Raw genomic sequence first — 24,497 nt, 5'->3', positions numbered from 1 at the left:
TATGCATCCTGCGCTCTGTTATTAATCTACGTCGTCGCACAAATAATTATTTCATTTAGACACAGTGAATTCGCTTTGTGCTGGTTTATTCTATACTATTCACGTCGTATCATTATATTAAAGAAGTATCTTTTCCCTAAGCTGGGCAGAATTAATTACGTAAGTTTCAGTCAAGGAGCTTGTAACAAGGTCAAGATTCCATTTGCTGCTTTAACGAAGATTTACTACTTTCTCACAATTCAGTACCAATGTTCACTTCGTATGTTGGTAAATTGCCAACAGGTTATTACTTTGGTGTAAAGTTCAGTCTTCCCTGTATGATAATCAGTTTAAGACAAGTTCGGATATTTCCGTTCTTGGCTTTACGTACTGATATACTCAAGGTTGCTGATCTATCTATTTCAAGTTTAATGATTGCTAGCACATCGCATAATTTCCGAAATTGCACAAAAACAATCTCGTCGTGCCTATGTACAACAGCATAGGTTGCGTTAGGCCCTGATCCAGCAAGCGCTAGCAGCACATATTAACAATACATGACTTATTTCCTCTGTATTACGCAGTGTCCTCAAAGAGTAGTCACAAAGAGTATTCTTTGAGTTCACTCGTTCTATTGCGTGATCTACTATTATTATAATTGGAAGCTAATGGATACTATTTCTTTTCTTTCCCTTTCCAAAACATTAAGTCACTTTATACTGGGTTTCCTTCCAACGTAGTTGCCACTATTCAAGTGGTGCTATTCCAGTGGGATTTGGAATGTGGGTCTTGGGTTTTGGGGCTTTTATTGGGTACTATTTTATATTTTCAGATTTGTGTCCGAAGGAAGCGACGTTACAGTGACTGTCCGGCAAGTACCGTAACGCGCTTCCTAACAATGTCTAGGCTGAGTTAATCTACCACGTGACCACTGTTCGTGGAAGCCTTTCTATATCTATTAGAAAAGACGTAGCATCCGACTTCGGACGTTACTGATTAAAAAGGACAATGTAGTTTCGTTCACAGATTCCATAAATAATAAAGCGCACCCTATAACACACCCCTGCTTCCCGGGATTTGCAAAATTACAAGTTGACAACGACCGTGAATTATGAATTTTGACCCGCGTCGGGATAAGGCATCCGAATCCGAAGTAAATAATGATTATTCCGCGGGAAACAGGAGACATTATAACTTGATCGTTATTGAATGAGTAATTTCATTCAATAAAGATCGGTAAATGAAATAATGGAAATAATTTTGAAATAAATTTTGCCGAAAGAAATGTTTAAGTTATAAAAGCAATTAAAAAATCGGTCGCCAGCTCAAATGATGGGCGACAATACTGTTAAGTAAGTGCATAATTGTGTCGAAAATAAAGCTCACCTGTTTGTAGCGCAGCAGCTGCAACGGGAACTTTTACGTAAGTGCTGTGTCAGGCTCTGTAGTCACATAAAACAATGTCATAACAAACTAACTACACTTATTTTGTTCATAATTTGTCAGCTAAGTGCAATGCTGACAACACAGATAATTATCTATCGAGATTTTGAATAATGGACTGTCATTGTGTCTTTAAAATTAGGTAATTTGCACAGTTTAATCTAATGATAATAAAATATATTGCCAATAACTGATTAACTATGTTTTGAATGATAATAGTTCATTAATTGGGGGATTGTCAGGTGGAATTAGCTTTACAGTTTCATGAAACATCATTGAATTAATTTCAGCTGAATATGCATTGAAATAAATCTTAATAGTCAAATTTATTACTTCAGTCAAGTATTAAGTTACTACGGTTGGCGTAAGCTTATTAAGTGCAACAATCAACTACGCTACCCAGTCTGAAATTTTCTTTTCACCGTCTATGCAAAAATAATTTGATAACTAACATATTTGCTCTTGATACTGGCGTGACACACTCGGTTCGATAATGTAAGGATTGGAAGGAACCTACTTGGTGTTATTGTCCGGTGAAATGAAACTGCAACGCTTCGATTATATAGTGCTTGATATTCATTGTTCAACTTCAGAGAAAAGCACAGTCACTGGCAAGTCTTCTACCATTTTATCCTGCGAAAATTGCGTAGCTCTTCCTTCCCTCGTTTTCGATGGATCGTCGGAAGTCCACGGTAGCGACACAATGTGGCATCGGGCTGTTACTGTTGCGACTTGGGCCCACAGTGCGCTTCACATTTAAGCACTCGTTTCTTCAGCACTATGCCTATTAATCCATAATAGCTTTCCCGGCCATGCTTCCAGATATGTCGGCCATTACTTTCCCGTCGTACTTAGATCCACACACTAGCCTTAGAAGTAACACAGCTAGGACTAGCAGCACTCGACTGTACTTCTTACTCCGAGCACGGTGTCACTGCTACTACTACCCTCTGGCGCGCTCCTGCTCCCACACGCGTGACAAAACAATCTCTCTGACTTCATCGTAAAACTAAATATGCCCTGACTTGCCACTGTTAAATATTACAAAATTTAAATATAGTATTTGCAACACATATTTACACTAGACAATACATCGTATACAAACAGTTTCTTGTGTTAAGTAAGCGAAAATTTCTTAGCAAGGACTGCTTTGTATCGTCGCAACCCTTAAGCAAATTAGCCGAAAGATTACTTACTGTTAGCCTACCAAGCAACGCAAGACTTCCAAACGCATACGTCATCCATGAAGCGACCTCTCCTTATGAAACCCGAACAGCGACAATCTCGCGTATAAATGTAAGTGAACAATAGCTCTTTGGAATTTCTGACGTTAACACAAGACAATTCCACCTCCGGAGAAGGGTGCGTTCAGCTCCCTAAAATTACAGCATTCAACGATGTGCACGGAATATAGTTTACTGCACCATAAAAGCATTGATAGAAGTCCTCCTTACGTTCACCAACTACAATCTTTTCAAAAAACGCAAAAGAGTTTCTTTGAAAACCATGAGGAAATCTTTTAATCTTAAAGGTAATTTTTTTGAACCAAGTGCATGATTCCCAGCAAAATAAATACAGTTATGGCACACTAACGGCCAACGCGTAATGCCTCCCTCCTGATTCTTCATACAGTAATATGACAAATACATCACTTCAAATTCTCTCATCTCTATACAGAAAGTTAATTTTTTTTTATTTTGTTACTTCCAGGTGAATTAAAACTGTGTGGCAGACCCGAATTGGAAACCGGGACCTTTGCCTTTTGCAGGCAGATGCTTTACCCAGCACCCAAGCGTGAATCACGACACACCATGGCAGCTTTACATCCGCCGATACCTAATCTCCGACAGTTTGTTTGTATGTGCGTTATGTAGACATGAAACACAAGCGGAAATCAATTTGGTTGTACATATACACTAAACAGAAATAAAATTAGGAAAACTCACTTTACAGATGTACTTAATCAGTACAAATGAAGGCATGTAAAACGCTTCTCAGTGTGGCATCCCCGCACTCCAACCGCGTGCTGGTATTGTTGACGCCGTGGAGCTGCTACTACGGCAGCTCTCGCAGTGGAGTTGAGACACGATGCACGATGTCGTAGGTCCCCGTTGGTGAACGGGAGACAGAAATTCGAACTCGTACGGTGGATGCTTTCTCTGATTTAAGATTGAATGATTCATTGGCCGGATATGCAGTAGTTGTTAAATCTTATCTCATCCTCATCGTATATACCACCAATTGCGAAGAAACATTGAAATTATCAGTCTTCTCGTAAGTTGTTGGCTCGTTGCTATGGATTTGTTGAACCTGTACGAAACGATATCCACAGATACTCTTTGATCACATCTGAGTAAACCCACGCCGTAATGTTCAAAAGATGTTCAAACGTTCTCTTTTCAATTACTGAAGTAGGTATTTTTATAGTCAGATTAAATAGTCCCTGCTCAACAGTCGTTGGTTAACTATCATTGATTAAATCACTGAATAACGTAGTCCACGCTTGATATTTCACTTGGAACGTAAAGTTTATCGTTCCTTGGCCACTAAATAATTTATAACTTTCGCACCACACGCACACGCAGTTGGTTGGTAAAGTCAGTTCTATTAAAATTAAGTTTCTTGACCATTGCGACAACTTGATTCTTCAGCGTAATTGTATTATCTTCGTGAAGTCGTGTAATTATGTCCTACTCGAGACTAATCGAGTGTAGTCCTTTGATAAACCATCCACCCTTCCTTTAGTTCCAACTATTTGAAAGTCAAGTCCAATATTCACTAGTTTCGTCAATGAAGTTCAATTAAACCGTCATGCACGGTTAACCGCGTCTATCAGTTCCTGTCTCTGCTTAGAAAACCTGTTTCCGAAGTTCGTGAATCACGACACGCAAGAAACACTTCTGAACGCAAAACAATCTCGTCGTGTTCCGTACTCTCAATAACTAAGACAAGAATTGATCTCGCACGTCTTTACAGGACGAGAGTCAGCAAGCGACTTCTTCTGTGAATGAGTATTGTAGGCGCATTGAATTTCTTCGTTCCGGTTACAACTTTCTCCCACATAAAAGTTATATGTGACTAACATCACCTTCGACTTAGCTCTCATGATATTAATTGCAATTATCACTTCGATAACTGTCCATTAATTAAATCTGAGGTTTCTTCCTCCTCTTTTCAAAACAAAAACTCTCAGTGATGTATAATGTTGTTGTTATCAATAGTTCTTGGCGTTAGCTTATCTGCCAAGATGTACACTCCTGGAAATGGAAAAAAGAACACATTGACACCGGTGTGTCAGACCCGCCATACTTGCTCCGGACACTGCGAGAGGGCTGTACAAGCAATGATCACACGCACGGCACAGCGGACACACCAGCAACCGCGGTGTTGGCCGTCGAATGGCGCTAGCTGCGCAGCATTTGTGCACCGCCGCCGTCAGTGTCAGCCAGTTTGCCATGGCATACGAAGCTCCATCGCAGTCTTTAACACTGGTAGCATGCCGCGACAGCGTGGACGTGAACCGTATGTGCAGTTGACGGACTTTGAGCGAGGGCGTATAGTGGGCATGCAGGAGGCCGGGTGGACGTACCGCCGAAAAGCTCAACACGTGGGGCGTGAGGTCTCCACAGTACATCGATGTTGTCGCCAGTGGTCGGCGGAAGGTGCACGTGCCCGTCGACCTGGGACCGGACCGCAGCGACGCACGGATGCACGCCAAGACCGTAGGATCCTACGCAGTGCCGTAGGGGACTGCACCGCCACTTCCCAGCAAATTATGGACACTGTTGCTCCTGGGGTATCGGCGAGGACCATTCGCAACCGTCTCCATGAATCTGGGCTACGGTCCCGCACACCGTTAGGCCGTCTTCCGCTCACGCCCCAACATCGTGCAGCCCGCCTCCAGTGGTGTCGCGACAGGCGTGAATGGAGGGACGAATGGAGACGTGTCGTCTTCAGCGATGAGAGTCGCTTCTGCCTTGGTGCCAATGATGGTCGTATGCGTGTTTGGCGCCGTGCAGGTGAGCGCCACAATCAGGACTGCATACGACCGAGGCACACAGGGCCAACACCCGGCATCATGGTGTGGGGAGCGATCTCCTACACTGGCCGTACACCTCTGGTGATCGTCGAGGGGACACTGAATAGTGCACGGTACATCCAAACCGTCATCGAACCCATCGTTCTACCATTCCTAGACCGGCAAGGGAACTTGCTGTTCCAACAGGACAATGCACGTCCGCATGTATCCCGTGCCACCCAACGTGCTCTAGAAGGTGTAAGTCAACTACCCTGGCCAGCAAGATCTCCGGATCTGTCCCCCATTGAGCATGTTTGGGATTGGATGAAGCGTTGTCTCACGCGGTCTGCACGTCCAGCACGAACGCTGGTCCAACTGAGGTGCCAGGTAGAAATGGCATGGCAAGCCGTTCCACAGGACTACATCCAGCATCTCTACGATCGTCTCCATGGGAGAATAGCAGCCTGCATTGCTGTGAAAGGTGGATATACACTGTACTAGTGCCGACATTGTGCATGCTCTGTTGCCTGTGTCTATGTGCCTGTGGTTCTGTCAGTGTGATCATGTGATGTATCTGACCCCAGCAATGTGTCAATAAAGTTTCCCCTTCCTGGGACAATGAATTCACGGTGTTCTTATTTCAATTTCCAGGAGTGTATTTTCCAAGATAACTCTTCCATACTTCATATTACGATATTCTGTCTAAATTCACTTTAAGGGGGACGGTGGGGTGTTATATCAGGACAGTCAAGTGAAATCCATTTACCACATTGCTCATGTACATTATTCTTCTTTTCCAAGAGTAAGAGCTTATGTCACTAGTGTAAATGCATATTCATACTAAGCTACAGTTACTACTTTGGTACAGACTGTGGGGGCAAAAAGCGCCATCACGATATCAGCACTTCTTAAATAACTTAATAAATCACAAAACTTAGTAATAACCAACTGACTACAACTAAAAATACTCGTTAATACGTCAACAGAAAAATATGTTACTTATAAAGTTAAAATCTTCTGGGTTTTTACGTCGCTCATATTCCCTTCTGAAATAATCGACGTTCAACGTCTCTGCTGGGATCGTCTTCAGGATGTTATGATGTTCTCTATTGTTAGAACAGAGTTATAGCAAAAGCAGTGTACATATGATACTTATAGTTGACAAATATATCAAGATAAAGATGTACAAATTGTAGTTAGCGTCCTGAAAAAAATGAAAGACAAACGTTGACAAACACGCATTAATGGCGTTTTCCATTACCACACAACACTTTAAGCAACACTCATTCTCATGGATGGATGGGTGTGGCTAGGGATCTTCACATTTTTTACTGTTCAGAAATATCCGAGATAGCACACTCATTCACATGTCACCGCAGGCGGTTCAAAACAAGGAGGTTACAGGTGACTTTTCTTTTTTAGTTCATAAGCTTTCGGGAGGTGCCCTTCCAGCCGGCACAAGAGTGAAATGGCAGTTTCGACGATACCAACGTAAGGACAACACAAAAATCAATCCCTGAGCGGATTCCCGTCCGCACACTGACAGCGCAGCTGTCGAGACGGACGGCACAGGGAGTTATTGGTGGGTAGTTGTGTGGGCCATGCCAGTCACCTCCACGCTGGCCGGAAGAAATGGTCAGTGAAGGAAGGCTAATGTACGTCTCTCCTATGTACTCCCTCTCCTCCCCCTCCTCCCCTAATTTCGCAACAAGCTATGATAATGTGGCCACGCGGGAAGTTAAACGGCAGCACACAGGTCCCTCTCCTATGTAGTCTCAGCCAAGCAACGTATTTGAAAACAACAATGTAGCTTAGCATCTACGTACAGTATATTCGCAGCAATATGAAATCAAGCACAGTGCATGACACTCCACACAGTGCACGACCGTCTTACGTTCTCGGTCATTATCTCTGAATGTTCCGGAAATGCCAAATAAAGAAATGAAGTTCCACTCTTCATAAAATTCTAAAGTTTACACTATTGTTAGCACTACACGTGGAACACACAAACACAAACAGTACGAAACGATAGGCGAATCACTGTTCAAGTAATTGATAGTTAGTGATTGAGAACGTAGAGTGCAAGTGTTATTCTTGGTTGAAAAGGATTCTGCAGGAGGGGCATTCCTGGCGGGCCACAGCTAACTCCTTCGATAGGAACGCACATCTTACGCAACACTTCGTAGACTTCTGTAGACATACGGTTAACTTTGGCGGTATAATCTGCTGCCGTTCCACCTCCGTCTGTGCCCCTGTTCTTAATTAGTTCAAAAAATGGCTCTGAGCACTATGGGACTTAACATCTGTGGTCATCAGTCCCCTAGAACATAGAACTACTTAAACCTAACTAACCTAAGGACAACACACAACACCCAGCCATCACGAGGCAGAGAAAATCCCTGACCCCGCCGGGAATCGAACCCGGGAACCCGGGCGTGGAAATTGAGAACGCCGTAATTAGTTGAGCCGTAATTATCTCACATGTGTTCGTGGTGGTAATCTCGTCTTATATTGATTCCTATAGCGGCATTTTTTTTAGCCTCTCCTTCAGTTAGCGCTAATGTTGGTGGTAACTTCTCCTCTCATTCAGTTTTCGTGTCAATCTGATGATTACGAACCTGGCGCGGTAGCCGTTGCTTCCCTCTACAAGTAGTATGACTTTCTTCATACAGAACTGATTTCTCTCTAACACCTTTTCGAAATATTAGGAGCATATTCCGCTGTGCGTCTGGTTCTCACCATCGGTAAAAATGCTACTCTTCTCTTCATCTGAGACCAGAGTAGCCGGTATTCTGCATGACACGTTGAGGTAAAAACTAGATGTCTTAAGTAACAAATGTGTGCCTGACGTTACTTTCATCTGCATCTTCTTCGACTTCTAACTTTATGCTCGAATAAATCTTTCGTATAGCATTTCATTACAGCAGTAAGTGGTGGTTGTAGACACAACATGGTTCTTACGTTGTCTTCGTAAAGCAGTTCACAGATGTTGGCCACTGATGGAATCGTGTATACAATTGATGATAGTCCCTACTGCGTCAGCTAAGGGCGGTAGATGCTGTACTGAAGCTCCGAAACTTGTAGCTACTTAACAAGAAAAAATATGCTAGGGAATGCTGTAAGCAGTTCATTTAATTACACACTCGCTGATTTGTGGTCCTGCATCCGCAGTGGCCCGGTAAGAAGTGATCACCCTTTTCACGTTCTACTTCTTACTTCAACTCTGTTGGAAAAATGACTCATGATCTTAACTTTGTTTCTTGGCACAATAGTCCATCATGCAAGCTAAATGCTTATTATAATGTATTCATTACCATTGGAAATGTTCCTTTTTTCGTAACTGATAAGCTTAAGCTAGGTGAGCTAAAGCTACGTGTTTGGTTTGAGGGAACCAAACGAAGCACACGTCTGACGTCACCGTATCCGTCAGGCTTCTTGAATTTGCCACCGCGACGATCATGCCTGGCTACCTTTAATGTTAAATAACTCGGAGTGGTGCAACGTAGTTATTTACTTTTTCTTAACAATTATTTCTCAGCGCAGCTTCCCCTGCAAACCCCTTGAAAAATTTTCAGGCTTTTACGTAAATGAGACAAATTTGTATGGCAGGAGCTTCTAATGAATCAATTTACCATACTACTTCGTTTGTAATTCTCTTTCTTTGTGCTGCTATTGCCCGTTAAGTTTTACTTATTACTACCCCTCTTACCAGGCAATGAAATTTTAATCATTCCTCTCATCAGTCCCAAGTTCTTTGGCAAATTCTCCACCTTTTCATTTGCTTTTAGCTACTTAATGCCGGATAAATTTCTTCACGAAAGGAAAAAATCTACAATTATGTCACTCTAGATGTACCCGAAACACTCACAAAATGCCGAACTTCTCGGAAGCTTCGTTTAGAATCGTCACCTACCGGCACCGAAGCTTCAGAACAGTTAATTTTACACTTATTAGAGTTGGAGATGTATGGTCCGAATTCACGACGTCAGTCGTTAAGAGGTTAAATAGTGCATTACTGATCTACAATTTTGGGGCGCCCAGGAACATTTACCAGAATATATTTTAAGAGAGTGATTCATACTTCCAATGAATTGAAATTCACGAAGCCTCACAACGTTTATCCATTCCCATTAACTTCTTAACTGCTGCTTCTCCATTTATTCCGATTAGACCCGTGATTTCCCGTTATCCTGTTGTAACGTCATAGACATTGGAAACAGGATTTCTTTTGCTGGAGAAGGATTAGAATAAACGTCACGGGAGAATGTGGGCCCGACAGTAAGAATGAGGGTGGACAACCACTAAATGAATTCTGCAATAAATTTCAACTAGTAACAGCGAATACGCTGCTCGACAAATACAAAGTGTGAGGTGTGAGCATTACTTGGAAAAGCCGTGGTGGGAGGGAGGGGGGAGTGTAGGCGAAGAATTCCTTTAGAATAGATCGCGGTCAAGCAGAGATTCAGGAATACAGGCATACAAGTCACTTATGAGTTGTAATCTCCGCCTTACTAACCGGCCTATCGATATAAAATATGACCGTAGATCGCGTGTATGCCTAATGGACTTTTCTAATAAGATAAGGCTATCTTTCCCGAAGAAGTCGTACCCATAAGTTGGAGTACAGTGTACGACCGACCCTTTCGATGAAAAGTCTACTAAAAATAAAAGTAACCAAACCGAACAGGGCTATAATTTGGAAATGAAAGATATTTTGTGCATTCACTCACGAACAACACAGGACAGAAAAGGGGTACCAATGATCATGAATCCAAAAGTTCCATTAATGAACGAAAAGGATGTAATAAACGGTCGCCAGCCCAGTATGGCAATTTACATCCAAAATCCTGTAGAAGATAATGAGAAAGAGAAACATGTATTATCAGACACTGACGTGGAAACTAAAGGTTGCCACATTATATTTGCCATTAATTTTAAGTGAGTATATAATAATAAAGAAAAGTGAGAAGTCACTCTTACGTTATGTTTGGCATCAAATTTTGAAAAATGCAATTGAGTAGTGATTTCAAAATATGCAATTAAACTGTGTGTTAGAACTAAATTTCGTTACGTGAACAACGACTTTCTCTGACCTAAGCATAACGTCATCAAAGAAATTTAGAAAAAAAGCAAGCACTTTTTTACTTTGCTGTTACTTATTATGCAATTTGTATTTCATATTATTGTCTGAACAACTCAGCCTTTTTTACTGACTTGAACGGAATTAAATACTAGAATATGTACCAAACCAAACAGGTATGTGCTCCAAGCTATATGTCAAATAAATAAAACTTTTGCGTTCTTAATTTGTGCATTTCTTTAGATTTAGATAATTTCCAGTGATTCATTCTCAAACTTGAAAACTTAAATTGCTTTACTTTAGTCATATACTGAAGCCTCTGTTGTACAACAGTTATTTGGAAGCAGACACAGGTTAAAATTCTTGGAAGAGAAATTATTCATTAATAAAGTGGCTGTAACCATTCAATTTGTTTCTTATGACACTTAGCATATTATGGAAAAAAAAGGAACAAGGACCCTGATTGATAACAATCTCTGGGGGCAATGAGGACACAATCTCTCCGAATTTAAATGATTATTATTTAAATAAAGTTTATTAATCAAATCACAATCAGTTGTGCTGCTGGGTTAACCGTGAAAACTTTCTACCAATGAACAGTCTTACTTCAGTGCTGTGCGTACGACGAAATACTGAGCCGACAACGAAATTGTTGTTGGAAATGCTGCTGTTGTTGAAGGCGGTAGCATATCGTGCAGCCACAGGTAATTATAGGAACAGGCAATCGTAATTAATACAGCCTCTTCCGACCTTTCATTCTCAATACTCCTGCTCTAGATATATGGCCGGCACCCGTACATGATGCCGCCGAAATTGGTACTCTCTGCTGCGAGAGCGTTAACACTACACTTCCGCAGACTACAAGCGCTGGAACCCATCTCCAGCTCTCTGCGAACTCTGCGCAACAACCCCCTATACAAAGATTTTACAACGCACAAGCACTGCTATTATCGTAGGTAGTCGATACAAATAACAATTCCTTTGGCTTTTTCCCAGAGATTATAAGTTTCACAGTAAAACACAGATAAATACAATGAAACGTCAACAGAAATCTACCTAACTGTACACATACAGTGAAGCAATGTCCTTACTTATTAAAATAAAGCATTTAAGCTACAATATATATATATATATATATATATATATATATATATATATATATATATATCAGGTGCCGTGCATTCTGCATTTTCGGTGTAACAGAGTGTAATAAATAGGAATTGAATACAAAATGATACAAAATGGAATGACTATCAGAGGGACTGAGTCTCATTAGAAGCAAGGTTGGTAATATAATTAGTGTGATTGGAATTCCACTGTTAAATGCAGAAGAATGAATAGAAATACGGAAAGAGTACATTTATGGCCGGGTTACTCCTGTAACTGAAATGTCAGATCTGAAGATGCTTCTGAATGAACCGAAACTGGTCATATGAACTAAAAAATTTTCCAATCAAGACTGATAATAAGAAACAGTTCAAATCAAAACATGACAAATCGATTTCTACAAGAAACTAACATTCATTATTCTGCTCTCTTCATGAATTTCAAATACAATCAACGCAGGAAGGACTGATAAAAGCCGGCCGCTGTGGTCTCGCGGTTAAGGCGCTCAGTCCGCAACCGCGTGACTGCTACGGTCGCAGGTTCGAATCCTGCCTCGGGCATGGATGTGTGTGATGTCCGTAGATTAGTTAGGTTTAAGTAGTTCTAAGTTCTAGGGGACTGATGACCACCGATGTAAAGTCCCACAGTGCTCAGAGCCATTTGAACCATTTTTTTAATGATAAAATGCCTATTTAGGCAGCAGCAAAACAATCAGTATTCCATGTAGTATGCTACAAGAAAGAGTCTTAGAGGGAAATACAGAGATGTAATTGACAGTAAAAAGGTTGTGGGCAGCTAAAGGGCAGCGTTCAATGAATAACAAGAGCAAGAATTCCAAATTACATTTTGGAAATGGAAAAGCGATTTTATGGGATTACAATGGAATTATTGCGTCTATTGAAGTTACACTTGACAGAGCGTAACAAAATACAGCATATTTTCGACAAAGAGTCTGAAATGGCCGGCTCAGGCGGGCTGGTGCGCTTTAGAGAACGGCATCCTAATATTAGTCATAGGAAGCCAGAACTTCTCTCTATGGCTAGAGCACAAGCGGTTAACAAGATGAAAGTAGAGAAGATTTTTGATATCCTGAAAATTTTGCAAGATAAAAATTTAATCCTGGTGTATTATAAATCCTATAAAATGTATTTTTCCCTTAGCTATAAATGCTTGGTGTTATACTTCACAGTACATAGATTCGAGATTTATGTACCGCAAGCTGCTATTAATAGTCATGGTGTCATGGAAATTGAGTTTCTCTTGGGCTGGCAACTTTAACCCACCATACTGTACTAGAGGTAGCTGTTGAGGGTCAACTCTGTAGATGAAGATTGAGACCGGGATACATAACGTTGGCGTAGGAGGGGGATTTATGGTGGCCCGCGTCTATCAAGCCAGAAGACTGATTGATGGCTCATTTACGCTAACGCGATGCGTTAGCCTACTCCTCCATTTCTGAGTTTGTAGAATAACTGCTTTGATCCAAGCGGGGTACTTTTTGTTTGCAAAACGCGATGTAGAAGATTTTACTTTTTCACCTTGGGCATATAGTAGAATCTGTTGCATCTACGTTTTCGAACTCCAGACCGTCGGGATAACGCTAATTTTTTTTTCCTTTTTTCAGATCTTCGACTATTAGTCCGAAACTATACATTGTATTGAAAAGTTTGCCAAATTCTATAATTTTCAATGCAATAGGGTCGGAAGCTGCGATGAATTTTTTGAATGATGTAGTGAAGCCTTCAGCTACCAGTTTCTTTATTTCCTGTACGATTCTTCAATTTCGCCCTTAGGCTAGTTTCAGGTATCTTATGGATGGTTTTTAGGTAACTGATTATGTCACATATGTCTTTGCTCCTATGACATCATGTTATGCTCATAAATTTGTTCGAGGTGTTTACAATTCATGATTAAAAACTCGGCGCCAACGCTTGTAACTCAAATAGGACTACATAGAATGAAAAAGCTATGATATTATCTTTAGCACAAAGGTCCTCATTACAGATACATTCGAGCCCAGTCATCACTTCTGCTCTTAGCTACCACTTCAACAGTATCTTTTAATTCATGTTTAATTAATTTATGGAAAATATTTCTCATTGTATACGAAAGCTTCGTAAGTTTCTCCCTATTAGCATCAGTTTCACCGCCACAATACGAGCAGTTTTTATTAAAATCACATACCTTATCGTATAATCGGGGGTTCGACATTGACGGTGCAGGGCCTTTTTTCAGAGACGATTTAATCACTTCTGGGTTATTGTACGTCTTCTGACAAGCACTGTACACTTCAACTTCAGCAATAAAAGTTAACAACTTACGATGCGCTGCGATTTTCTTGTTCTTACTAGACTTTAGTAGCGACTTCGGTTATTTATTTTTCAGTTCAGATACATCACCATCCGCCAAACTGCCGTCGCAAATAAGAAGCATCTCCTTACGATTTGGAGCACTCATTTTAAGTGCACTGACCACATAACGTAAGTAAACTCAGACGAAAATTTTGCAGAACACATGGAGTTCTGAAAGTGTCCCTCACGCAACGGAGGAAGCCTGGGCGAGTAACAATGGAAACAATAACAATAGTACGGAGGGGCTGGCAGCCTCGGCTTTTAACGACTTGTCAATTAAATGGTTCAAATGGCTCTGAGCACTATGGGGCTTAACTACTGTGGTCATGTCCCCTGACTTGTCAATTAAGGGAGATCTATAGATACCTCTACACTCCAAGGTGAGACAGATTTATGTCTTCCTACTGGACATTTCATTTCACTGAATAACTTCGACTTCACATAAAAAAAATTAAAAAAATGGAATTACTTTGGCTTTCAAGTGTATGAAGGCTCAATAGTGTCTAAAATTAGAAACTAGATGTTTTTATAACCAGAAATTTCATGTTCTACAGCTTTGATAACATGGAATTTTTCGTTCGGAGTAACGGTTTTCGAGCTACAAGCATTGGAACCGACTTTTTATCGAAGTTGGTAAAAATGAAAGAATTTTTAACAACTAATTGCACTCACACAGCTGCACAGTTTTTCACATTTAAATATGTCGCTAACGCACAATGTATTGCTCTTTAACTTTGGTAATAGTTAAATTTTCATTGGAATGTATAGCCCCGTGTAACAGGCAAAAATATGGTGGAGGTGGTCAAGCTTTCGTGTTTTATTTATTTATTTATCGTTATTTTTACATGGAATATTGTCCCAGGGGGTTGCGAAGGTCGAGAATGAATTGTATATACTCTCAATTTTATACACATGATTGGAAGTCATTTTTGAAAGCAAATGACCTTTTCTCTGACGCTGCTAGAAGTCTACTTCAGTTGCTGCTCATTTTCAGCTGGTACACCGCTGCAAATCAGTGTATGATTTAACAGATCATATGTTCCCTTCAGCTTCTTCTTAACTTTGGGCAACATATCCGAGATACGTGTTGCATTCATAGCTTCTCTTAGTACACTTTTTATGGTTAAGATCATCTTCATTTTTTTATATGCCAAGATGTTTGTGTAATGACTTTGCGGATATCGTTAACATCGTATAAACCTTCTTTCAGAAATAGTAATATTATGATTATTATTTTCTAGCCACGTTACGAACGCTGCACAGCCCCAGGGTAGAATTGCCAGTTTACTATATTTGTGTCATCACGATGTTTCTTTGAATCTTTATTGCCTTAGTGAAACTGGCTGCAGTACGCTTCCAGAGCGCCCTCTTCTCTGTGTTGTGGGACACCATTCTTCTGGCTGCTCTGTCAAGGTTTGTCCGGCCTGGGTGACCTTTCCGGCCACTACACAACCTAATCTCTGGCATAGCTCTGGCATAGTATTCGACCATCGAAGAAAGAATCGCCTTGCACTGAAGGTGCTTTCGATAAGACTGTGTCTCATAATAGGGATAACGTATGCATTCAATGAAATTGCTGTCACTTGTTTCTCAACATTGAACTTCCCAACAGTCTTTAAAAATATTCGTATGTGCAAAAGCCCTAGCCTCGTCCACTTCTAAACAGGTGTGGAATGGAAGGACGGTGTTGTCAGTGTGACTAACCATCTTAGTGAGAAATTTTTAATGGATCTTCTTAAGAAAACATGGGCTGCTAGGGTATTTAGTGCCATTTGTTCCACCGCGTTTGTTCAGCCCCTCCACCACATCCACACAGATATCAGGCTGCTCCATCCACTGGAACGAGATGCTGCATGGTTACTCGGAGGTTCTTGACAGTATACAGGCAACAGAATTTTTTTTTTCTCAAAGTTGTTAAAGTAAGTACTTTACACAGAAACATGATGGCTGTAATGAGAGTCGAGCTGCACGAAACTGAAGCAGTGGTTGAGAAGGGAGTGAAACATTGTTGTGGTGTACCCCCGTTGATATTCAATCTGTTTACTGAGCAAACAGTAAAGGAAACAAAAGAAAAAATGGAGTAGGAATAAATGTCCAGGGAGAAGAAATAAAAACTTTGAAGTTTGCTGATGACATTTTTTGAGACAGCATAGGATTTGGAAGAGCAGTTTAACGGAATGGATAGTGTCTTGAAAGGAGGATATAAGGTGAACCTCAATAAAAGCAAAATGACGATGATGGAAGGCAGTCGAATTAAATCAGGCGATGCTGAGGGGAGACACTTCAAGTAGATGTTGAGTTTCGCTATTTGGGAAGCGAAATAACTGATGATGGTTGAAGTAGGGAGTATATAAAATGTAGAATGGCTATGGCAAGAAAACCGTTTCTGAAGAAGAGAAATTAGTTAAAATCTAGTATAGATTTAAGTGTCAGGAGGTACTTTCTGAAAGCACTGGTAGGGAAGTAGCCATGTATGAAAGCAAAACATGGATGTCAAATAGTTTAGAGAAGAAGATAATACAGGCTTTTGAAATGTAGTGCTACAGAAGAATGCTGAAGATGAAATGCGTAGATCACATAATTACTAATGAGGTACTGAATAGAATTGAGAAGAAGAAAAATTTGTGATGAAACCTGACTATAAGATGAGATCGTTGGTAGGGAAGAATCTAACTCATCAAGGGATCACCAGTTTAGTATGGGAGGGGAACAAGGACGGTAAAAATCATAAAGGGAGACCAAGAGATGAATACGAGAGGCAGATTTAGAAGGATTTAGGTGGTAGTAGTTATTCTGAGATGAAGAGGCTTGCACAGGATTGAGTAGCATGGAGAGCAGTATCAAACCAATCATTGGACTGAAGACTATAACAACAACAATAACATCAACTACAAGTACTTTCCCTCTTGTCGTCATTCATACATCACTCAGCAACCTTTAAAGACTCATTTTCTTCTGTTTCACATTTTATTTTAACACGTTTTAGGGGAAAAGGAGGGGGTAGAGGCGGTATTAAGAATTGCATGCACCTGAACCGTTAGACGTATAGCAATCCGACTACATTCAAAAGCATCGCACATCCGACTACTGTACTGGCAAACGAGCGCCTCAGACAGTCCACTCTCTCTCACCCCCTTTATGAACAGCACAGAAACACTTTCAAATGTCAAAAATGGTAATTTCACGCACAAGGACACTCCACTTCAAATTTACGTTGAAAGAACTGGAATTTAGACTTCTTGTAATATCCTTCTCTAAGTCCCCCTCGTTCGTCAAATAAACGCCTCCACCTAGCGTACTGCTCCAGTCTGTGACATACAACCTCTTCCTCATCAAACAAAGAGCTAGCGTACGCCCGCTAGATAGCTTTTACCTAATTTTATTTTTGTCATTACGCATTTTACTTTCGTTATTCTTGCTGAAAAGAGCTATCTCAGAAGATAATGAAGTTCGACGAAATCATGTCTGTTGTCTCACGGGTTCCCTTTTCATCGCGGGGATGCTGGGACACGATTTATATGAGTTTCCTGTATGCACATTATTTGTCTCTCACAGACGTTGGATAATTTATTCTGTGGGTTCTAAAACTCCCTTTAATATAGGGACATGAATGTCAGAGTGGGTTGTCACAAGTTCCTAGCCGAGGGGTCATCGCTCTGTAACGACGGCTTAATATCTAGTTTTGGCGTTCCCTGGGGAAGGTCTTTAGCGTTTTTAACAAGTTTAGAATGAAACTCTGCAGGGACTATTACTTAGAAGCCCAATGTGCATTCAGGTGAACGCACAAGGAGAAAAGGTAAATCACGACTCTTACCTTTCGTTACTGCAACTGAGTACAAATTCCCCTGGCTTATTAAGATATAGCCAGACCTCTTGCCTGTTAGATTATGAATCGGCGATGTTTGTCGTAGCTGCGCGTAAACGAGCATGTTGTTGCATGTTGCAAGGTATCTGGATGGGGACTGGGAATCAGGTCCTACTGAAAACATGTCAGACATTTTAATCGCTGTGTTACGTCTCCTGTTTTATAATGCTTAAGAGGGTCTTGATTAGGGTTCACAACCTAGAAAAACAGAAGCAAGTCCTCTCACTATTCATGTCAAAACAGTAATATGCCTCACTGACAGTACATATCGTCAACTGGGAAAGTTCTGTACAGTTACTGACATGTTATGGTGATTCTTTCGTACCATGAGACACAGTAAACATTCATCGGCATTTAATTTACATGAATTTATTACCATGGATTAGCAAGAACACAGAAACAAATAAATATTAAAACAGGTGATTGAAAAGTGGTAAACTATACATTTAATCTTACATACTTATTGTAGGTACGCCACCGCACTTCCGTGAATTTTTGTACTCATTCTCGGCTACATTTAATCAGTTCTGCAGAGCACCGCCTGCATGTAGTTCATTCATCAGATGACAGCCAAAAGTGAGGTCCTGCACAGCAGCTTAACTTAACGCCACGGTTTTGAATTGATCCTGTCGGCGTTCTCCGGATCCATCATGACAAGTCGGGCCAATCGCCCTGCTCATCTTCATCTTCATCTTCTCTTCAGGTATAGGCAGGAATTACCTTTTACAGTGCCCATCTCTGTCGGTGTCTTCCCCTGTCTCTTCTCCCATGCACTTATAATTTCTTGGCTTTAATGGAAGTCCCTCACTCTCCATTCTTTGTAGATGTTCGTAGCACTTTCTTCTGAAATCTCGAATTTTATCACTGAGGCTAAAGATTTGTAGTTCTTCTCTAATATCTTGATTTCTTAGCCTGTATTCGCTTGTGCAACCTTTAATACCTCTAAGGAATTTCATTTATTGTGCTCAATCCGGCTTTGTTGCTTCTGGGTGATCACCCAGGTCTCACGTCCCTAGAGCAGTGTGGGAACAGCAACAGTTTGGTAAAATTTAATTTGAGTGTCTTTCCTGGCTTTGTTTTTTAAGTTTCTGTTAGGTGTTCTGTATACCTGGCTTGCAAAATAATAATTTATTACGTAATATCGATGTAGTACTCCTTTCAATTTAATGGAAGTCTCTCCTTTCTCAGATCGCTAATTGCGCTAACATATTGTGATTTAGGATTCGCTGTTTAGTGGCATAGCCTCTTATCACCGTTTTGCTGTTAATTCAAAGTCTAAAAAAATAGCCCAAGGTTGCAGTTGTCTTGCTGACGTCAGATTTCTATCTTAACGTAGTAGAAAATGGGAGGTACCTGTTCAGAAACCTGTCAAAGGCACATGCGTTGAAATTAAGAAGTAAACTATTGGTCTGTCAGAGTTCCTTAAAGTTTAAAACGGTGACTTCATAGAATTCACAAAGAGGCTCGCTGTCTCTTAGTCCTTATACTATACGTTATTTTTCTTTAAGAGTAATTGCACTCTGAATTATGCAGGCAGCTGCCGCGATGGAATGGACATGAGAATTGTCCTTCAAAATTCAGAGATAAATTGGACATGGTGTGGATTACTTTCTCTGCCAGACGGCCAAAGCGAAATAGCCACATGAAATTTATTTCAGCAAGTGGATTTAAGCATACCAACCCAACAAGAAATGTCACTTGCAGGCATTTCTTTATATCTGCATTCACTATCGGCTGCTATTTTGATATATATACAAGCAACATGGTTTCGTCTTTTTTCTACGGCTGCACCCATGTCTGTATTCGGTCGTCCATTCTCCATCGTATTTCACTACATAATATGCATTTCTCTCTTATTCGTAACTAGCTTTATTTATATTCGAAGGGGTATATATATATATATATATATATATATATATATATATATATATAATTAACCTTCCGCTTTATTTCAAATGACTGTTACACGTACTGATAAATATCAGCAGTCATTTGCAGATAGTTTCATTGATCATGTACATGAACTCTTACAATAGACTTATGGTTGGTTGATTTGGGGGAAGTGGGTGGGGGGGGGGGGGGGGCGGGAGCAAACAGTGGGGTCATCAGTCCCATCGGATTATAGAAGGATGCAGAAGGAATTTGGCCGTCCCCTTCCAAAGGAACCATCAAGGCATTTGTCTGAATCGATGTAGGGAAATCACGGAAACCTAAATGAGGGTGGCCAGACTGTAAACCAGTTAGGTTCATTTCACAGTATTCTGATGCAATAGTTCCATACTTAACAATCTTATACAACCGGTCGCTCCACTGAAGATCCGTACCCAAAACTGGGAGGTCAGACAGATCATCTCAGTATTCAAGCAAGGCAATAATATGAGTAATGCATTACATTACACGTACATGTCATTAAAGTCGATATGCAGAAGGATTTTGAAACATATACTGAGTTCGAACATCGCAGACAACTGTCTAGTGACACACAGTCAACACGGATCTAGTAAACATCGTTCTCGTGAAACACAACTAGCTCTCTACCGGCAATGTGTTACAAATTTCTTCCGGGTTTCCAGATTTCCAGAAGACTTTCGACACAGTACCTGACTAATGGATTACCGTCCCGATTATGTGACTGATATCCTGCAAGAGAAGACATTGTTCGTCATAGTTGACGGACAAGCAAATGGGATCTCTAGCGTTCCCCATGGTAGTGTTATAGGCCTGGTGCTGTTCCTTATCCATATAAATGATCTACAAGACAAGCTGAGCAGTCGTCTTAGGTTGTTTGGAGATGATGCTGTCGTTTATCGTGTAGTAAGGTCATCAGAAGAACAATACCAACTGCTAAAAGATTTACGTAAGATAATTGTATGGTAAGTAAATAGTTAACTAACCAGAAGTAATTAAATGTGGCAGGTGTACGAGAAAAGAATAGCAGAATAAACTTATTTCAGCTTTTGTGCTCAGATTAATCATATAGCCTAGAATTAAGATACCCTAAGTTCCCAACCCGTTATGGACAGTATTCAAATCTGTCACGTTACAATGCTTTCCGTAGATTTATTTACTCGTTTTTCTGCGTTTACTCTTACGTGCCCTTAACTACGCTGAGTAGCCAAAGAAACGGCTACCCTGTCCTAATATCGTGTAGGGACCCCGCGAGCAAGCAGAAGTGCCGCAGGACGACGTGACATAGACTTGACTAATGCTGAAGTAGTGCTGGAGGGAACTGACACCTTGAATCCTGCAGGGCTGTCCTTAAATCCGTAAGAGTACAAGGGTTTGAAGATGTCTTCTGAACAGCACGTTGCAAGGCATCCAAGATATGCTCAGTACTGTTCATGTCTGGTGAGTTTGGTGGCCAGCGGAAGTATTTAAACTTAGAAGAGTATTCCTGGAGACACTCTACAGCAATTCTAGACGTGTGGGGTGCAGCATTGTTATGACTGATTTGACGAAGTCCGTCGGAATGCACAACGGACAAGGAATGGATCCAGGTGACCAGACAGGATGCTTATGTACGTGTCACCTGTCAGAGTCGTACCTAGACGTATCAGCGCTCCCGTATCAGTCCAACTGCAGACGCACCACACCATTACAGAGCCTCTACCAGCTTGAAGAGTCCCCTGCTGACATGTAGGGTCACATTGATTCACGAGGTTGTCTCCATACACTTACATGTCTATCCACTCCATACAATTTGAAACGAGACTTGTCCGACGAGGTAGCATGTTTACAGTCATCAACAGTCCAATGTCGGTGGTGGTGGCCCCAGGCTTTGTGTCGAAGAGTCACCAAGGGTACAGGACTGGGCCTTCGGCTACGAAAGCCAATGTTGATGATTTTTCATTGAATGGTTCGCACGCTGACACTTGCTGCTAGCCCAGCACAGAAATCTGCAGAAATTTGTGAAAGGGTTCCATTTCAGTCGCGTTGAACGATTCTGTTTAGTCGTCTTTGGTCTCGTTCTTAAAGGATCTTTTTCCGGCCAAGGCGATGTTTTACCGTATTCTTAATATTCACATTACACTCGTAAAATGGACGTGCGGGAAAATCCATACTTTATCGGTACCTCGGAGATCCTGCGACCCATCGCTCGTGCGACGTCTATAGCACCACGTTCAAATCCATTGAAATCTTGACAACCTACCATCGCAGCAGGAGTAACCGAGTTAAAAACTGCTCCAGAGTATAGTTGTCTTATAAAGGCGTTGCCGACAGCAGCGCCGTATTTTATCTATTAACATATCTCTATATTTCAATACGCATACCTTACCGGTTTCCTTCTGAATCTGCTTAGTGTATTCATCTCTCGGTCTCCCTCTACGATTTGTACCCTCCATGCTGCTCTCCAATACTAAATACTAAACAGTTGATAGTCCTTTGGAAAGAAGTACTCACGCACGCTGCTACATACTTCCGGAGAGGATAATGCTTGGGTTTTTAAAATGATTTCGTATCAGCCCAGTAAACTACGATTCGCTATTCGCGAGAAACAATCGAACGAAATTTACGGAAGTCTTTTGTCTCACTAAACATACTTCCGCAGGAGTTTCTATAACATAATCACCAAGCAATGACATGGGTACATGACACATATTTTAATTCGTATGAAGCCTTTGCCACCAGAATAAAATTTGTAGATTACTTCATTTTGAGATACCAACCTTGTGACTGGTTTCATGCGGCCCGCCACAAATTCCTCTCTTGTTCTAGCCTTCTCATCTCAGAGAAGCGTTTTCAACTTTTGTCTTCTGTTATTCGTTGTAGGTATTCGTCTGCATTTCTACACTCTACAGCTCCGGGTAGTGAATATTTCCTGAAGTCATAACAGATGTATTATGACTCTGTCCCTTCTTTTTGTCACGGTTTTACATTTATTCCTTTTCTTGCCGAGTCTGAGGAAAATCTTGTTGTTCTTTACCTTATCAAACAACCTGATTTTTCAAGTCTTCTGCAGCACATCCAAGACGCCTCGTATCTCTTCTATTGCAGTTTTCACCACCATACTATGTTGCGCTCCAAAAATACATCTCAGAAAATTGTGGTCTATGTGTAACGATACTAGACTTCTCTTCGCCAGAAACGCCCTTTTTCGCTAATGCTAGTCTGCTTTTTATGACCTCCTTGCTTCGTCCGTCATTGTTTATTTCGCTTCCTAGTTATCAGTATTCCTTAATTTCATCTACATAGTGATCAGAAATTCCGGTGTTAGAAGTTTAGCTATTGTCATGTCTGCTAATTCTCATTACTTTCGCTTTTCTTCGATTTACTGACAATCCATACTCTGTACTCATTAGATTGTTTATTACAATTAGCTCATATAGTAATTCTTCTTAACTTTCATTGGCGATAGCAATCTCATCATTTGCTTATATCCTCTTTGATTTTTGTATCTAAATAGTTGCCCAATTGCTAGTAATTTTCTTAGTTTATTCCAAGACTGACTTGGACGTATAAAATGGACGTTCCATCCTGTCCAGGAGGGCGCTGTCGTTGCTGGTCCTACGCTCACATGCGTTTGTTTGACGTGGGTGTGTACCCAGTCACTTATTGGCCGACAGATATACATTTATGGTTTCGTAATTAAAAACTCCTCCCGAACAGGCCATGAGGGTCTGAAGGTACTGACTGGCCACCGTGTCATCCTCAGCCCACAGGTGTCACTGGATGCGGATATGGAGGGGCATGTGGTCAGCACACCACTCTCCCGGCCGTAGGTCAGCTTCCGAGACTGGAGCCGCTACTTCTCAGTTAGGTAACTGCTCAGTTTGCCTACAAGCGCTGAGTGCACCCCGCTTGCCAACAGCGCTCGGCAGACTGGACGGTCACCCATCCAAATGCTAGCCCAGCCCGTTAGCACTTAATTATTTGATCTGACGGGAACCGGTTTTACCACTGCGGCAAGGCCGTTGGCTTGTTTTCGTAATTATTTGGAGATAAAGCTTTCCCGTATTTCCGATATTGTCTCTTCTATGCATAGATTGAACATTGGTGGTGAAAGGCCACAAGTCTGTCTTATACCCCGTTTAATCCGTGCACCGCGTTCATGCTCTTCCGTTCTTATTCTTTCCTCTTAGTTCTTGTACATATTGTATATTACTCGTCTTTCACCAAAGCTTATCCCACTTCTCTTCGAATCCCGAACAATTTGCACCGCTTTATAGTGTCGAAGGATTTCTCCAGGTCGGCAAATGATATGAACGTGTCTTGATTTTCCTTCAGTCTTGTTTCCATTACCAACAGCAATGGAAGGAATATAATTTTCGTCAAACACAGCATCAACTTTTTCCCCATTCTCCTCTATATTGTTCTTGTAAGCAGATTTGATGCACGATTTGTGAGGTTTGTTGTGCGATAATTCTCGCACTTTTCTGCTCTTGCAACCTTCGGTGTTGTGTGGATGAAGTTTCTCCGGAAGTCTGATGGTGTAACGCCAGTCTCATTCATTCTACACCCCAACGTCAATAGTCATTTTTTTGTCACTTTCAAAAGTCTTTTTACTCTTTCGGGTCGCATGTCATCTATTCCTTCTACCATACTTGATATTAAGTCTTCCAAAGCTCTTTCAAATTCTCATCCTAATATTTGATCGCCTCTTTGTCACATCAACTCTTCTTTTACCCCGTCATCAGAGAAGCCCCCCCCTCATAG

This window comes from Schistocerca gregaria, chromosome 5, assembly GCF_023897955.1.
Source record: "Schistocerca gregaria isolate iqSchGreg1 chromosome 5, iqSchGreg1.2, whole genome shotgun sequence".
In the NCBI taxonomy this organism is placed as follows: domain Eukaryota; kingdom Metazoa; phylum Arthropoda; class Insecta; order Orthoptera; family Acrididae; genus Schistocerca; species Schistocerca gregaria.
The sequence above is the reverse complement of the archived record's forward strand: the minus strand, read 5'-3'. Positions refer to the sequence as shown.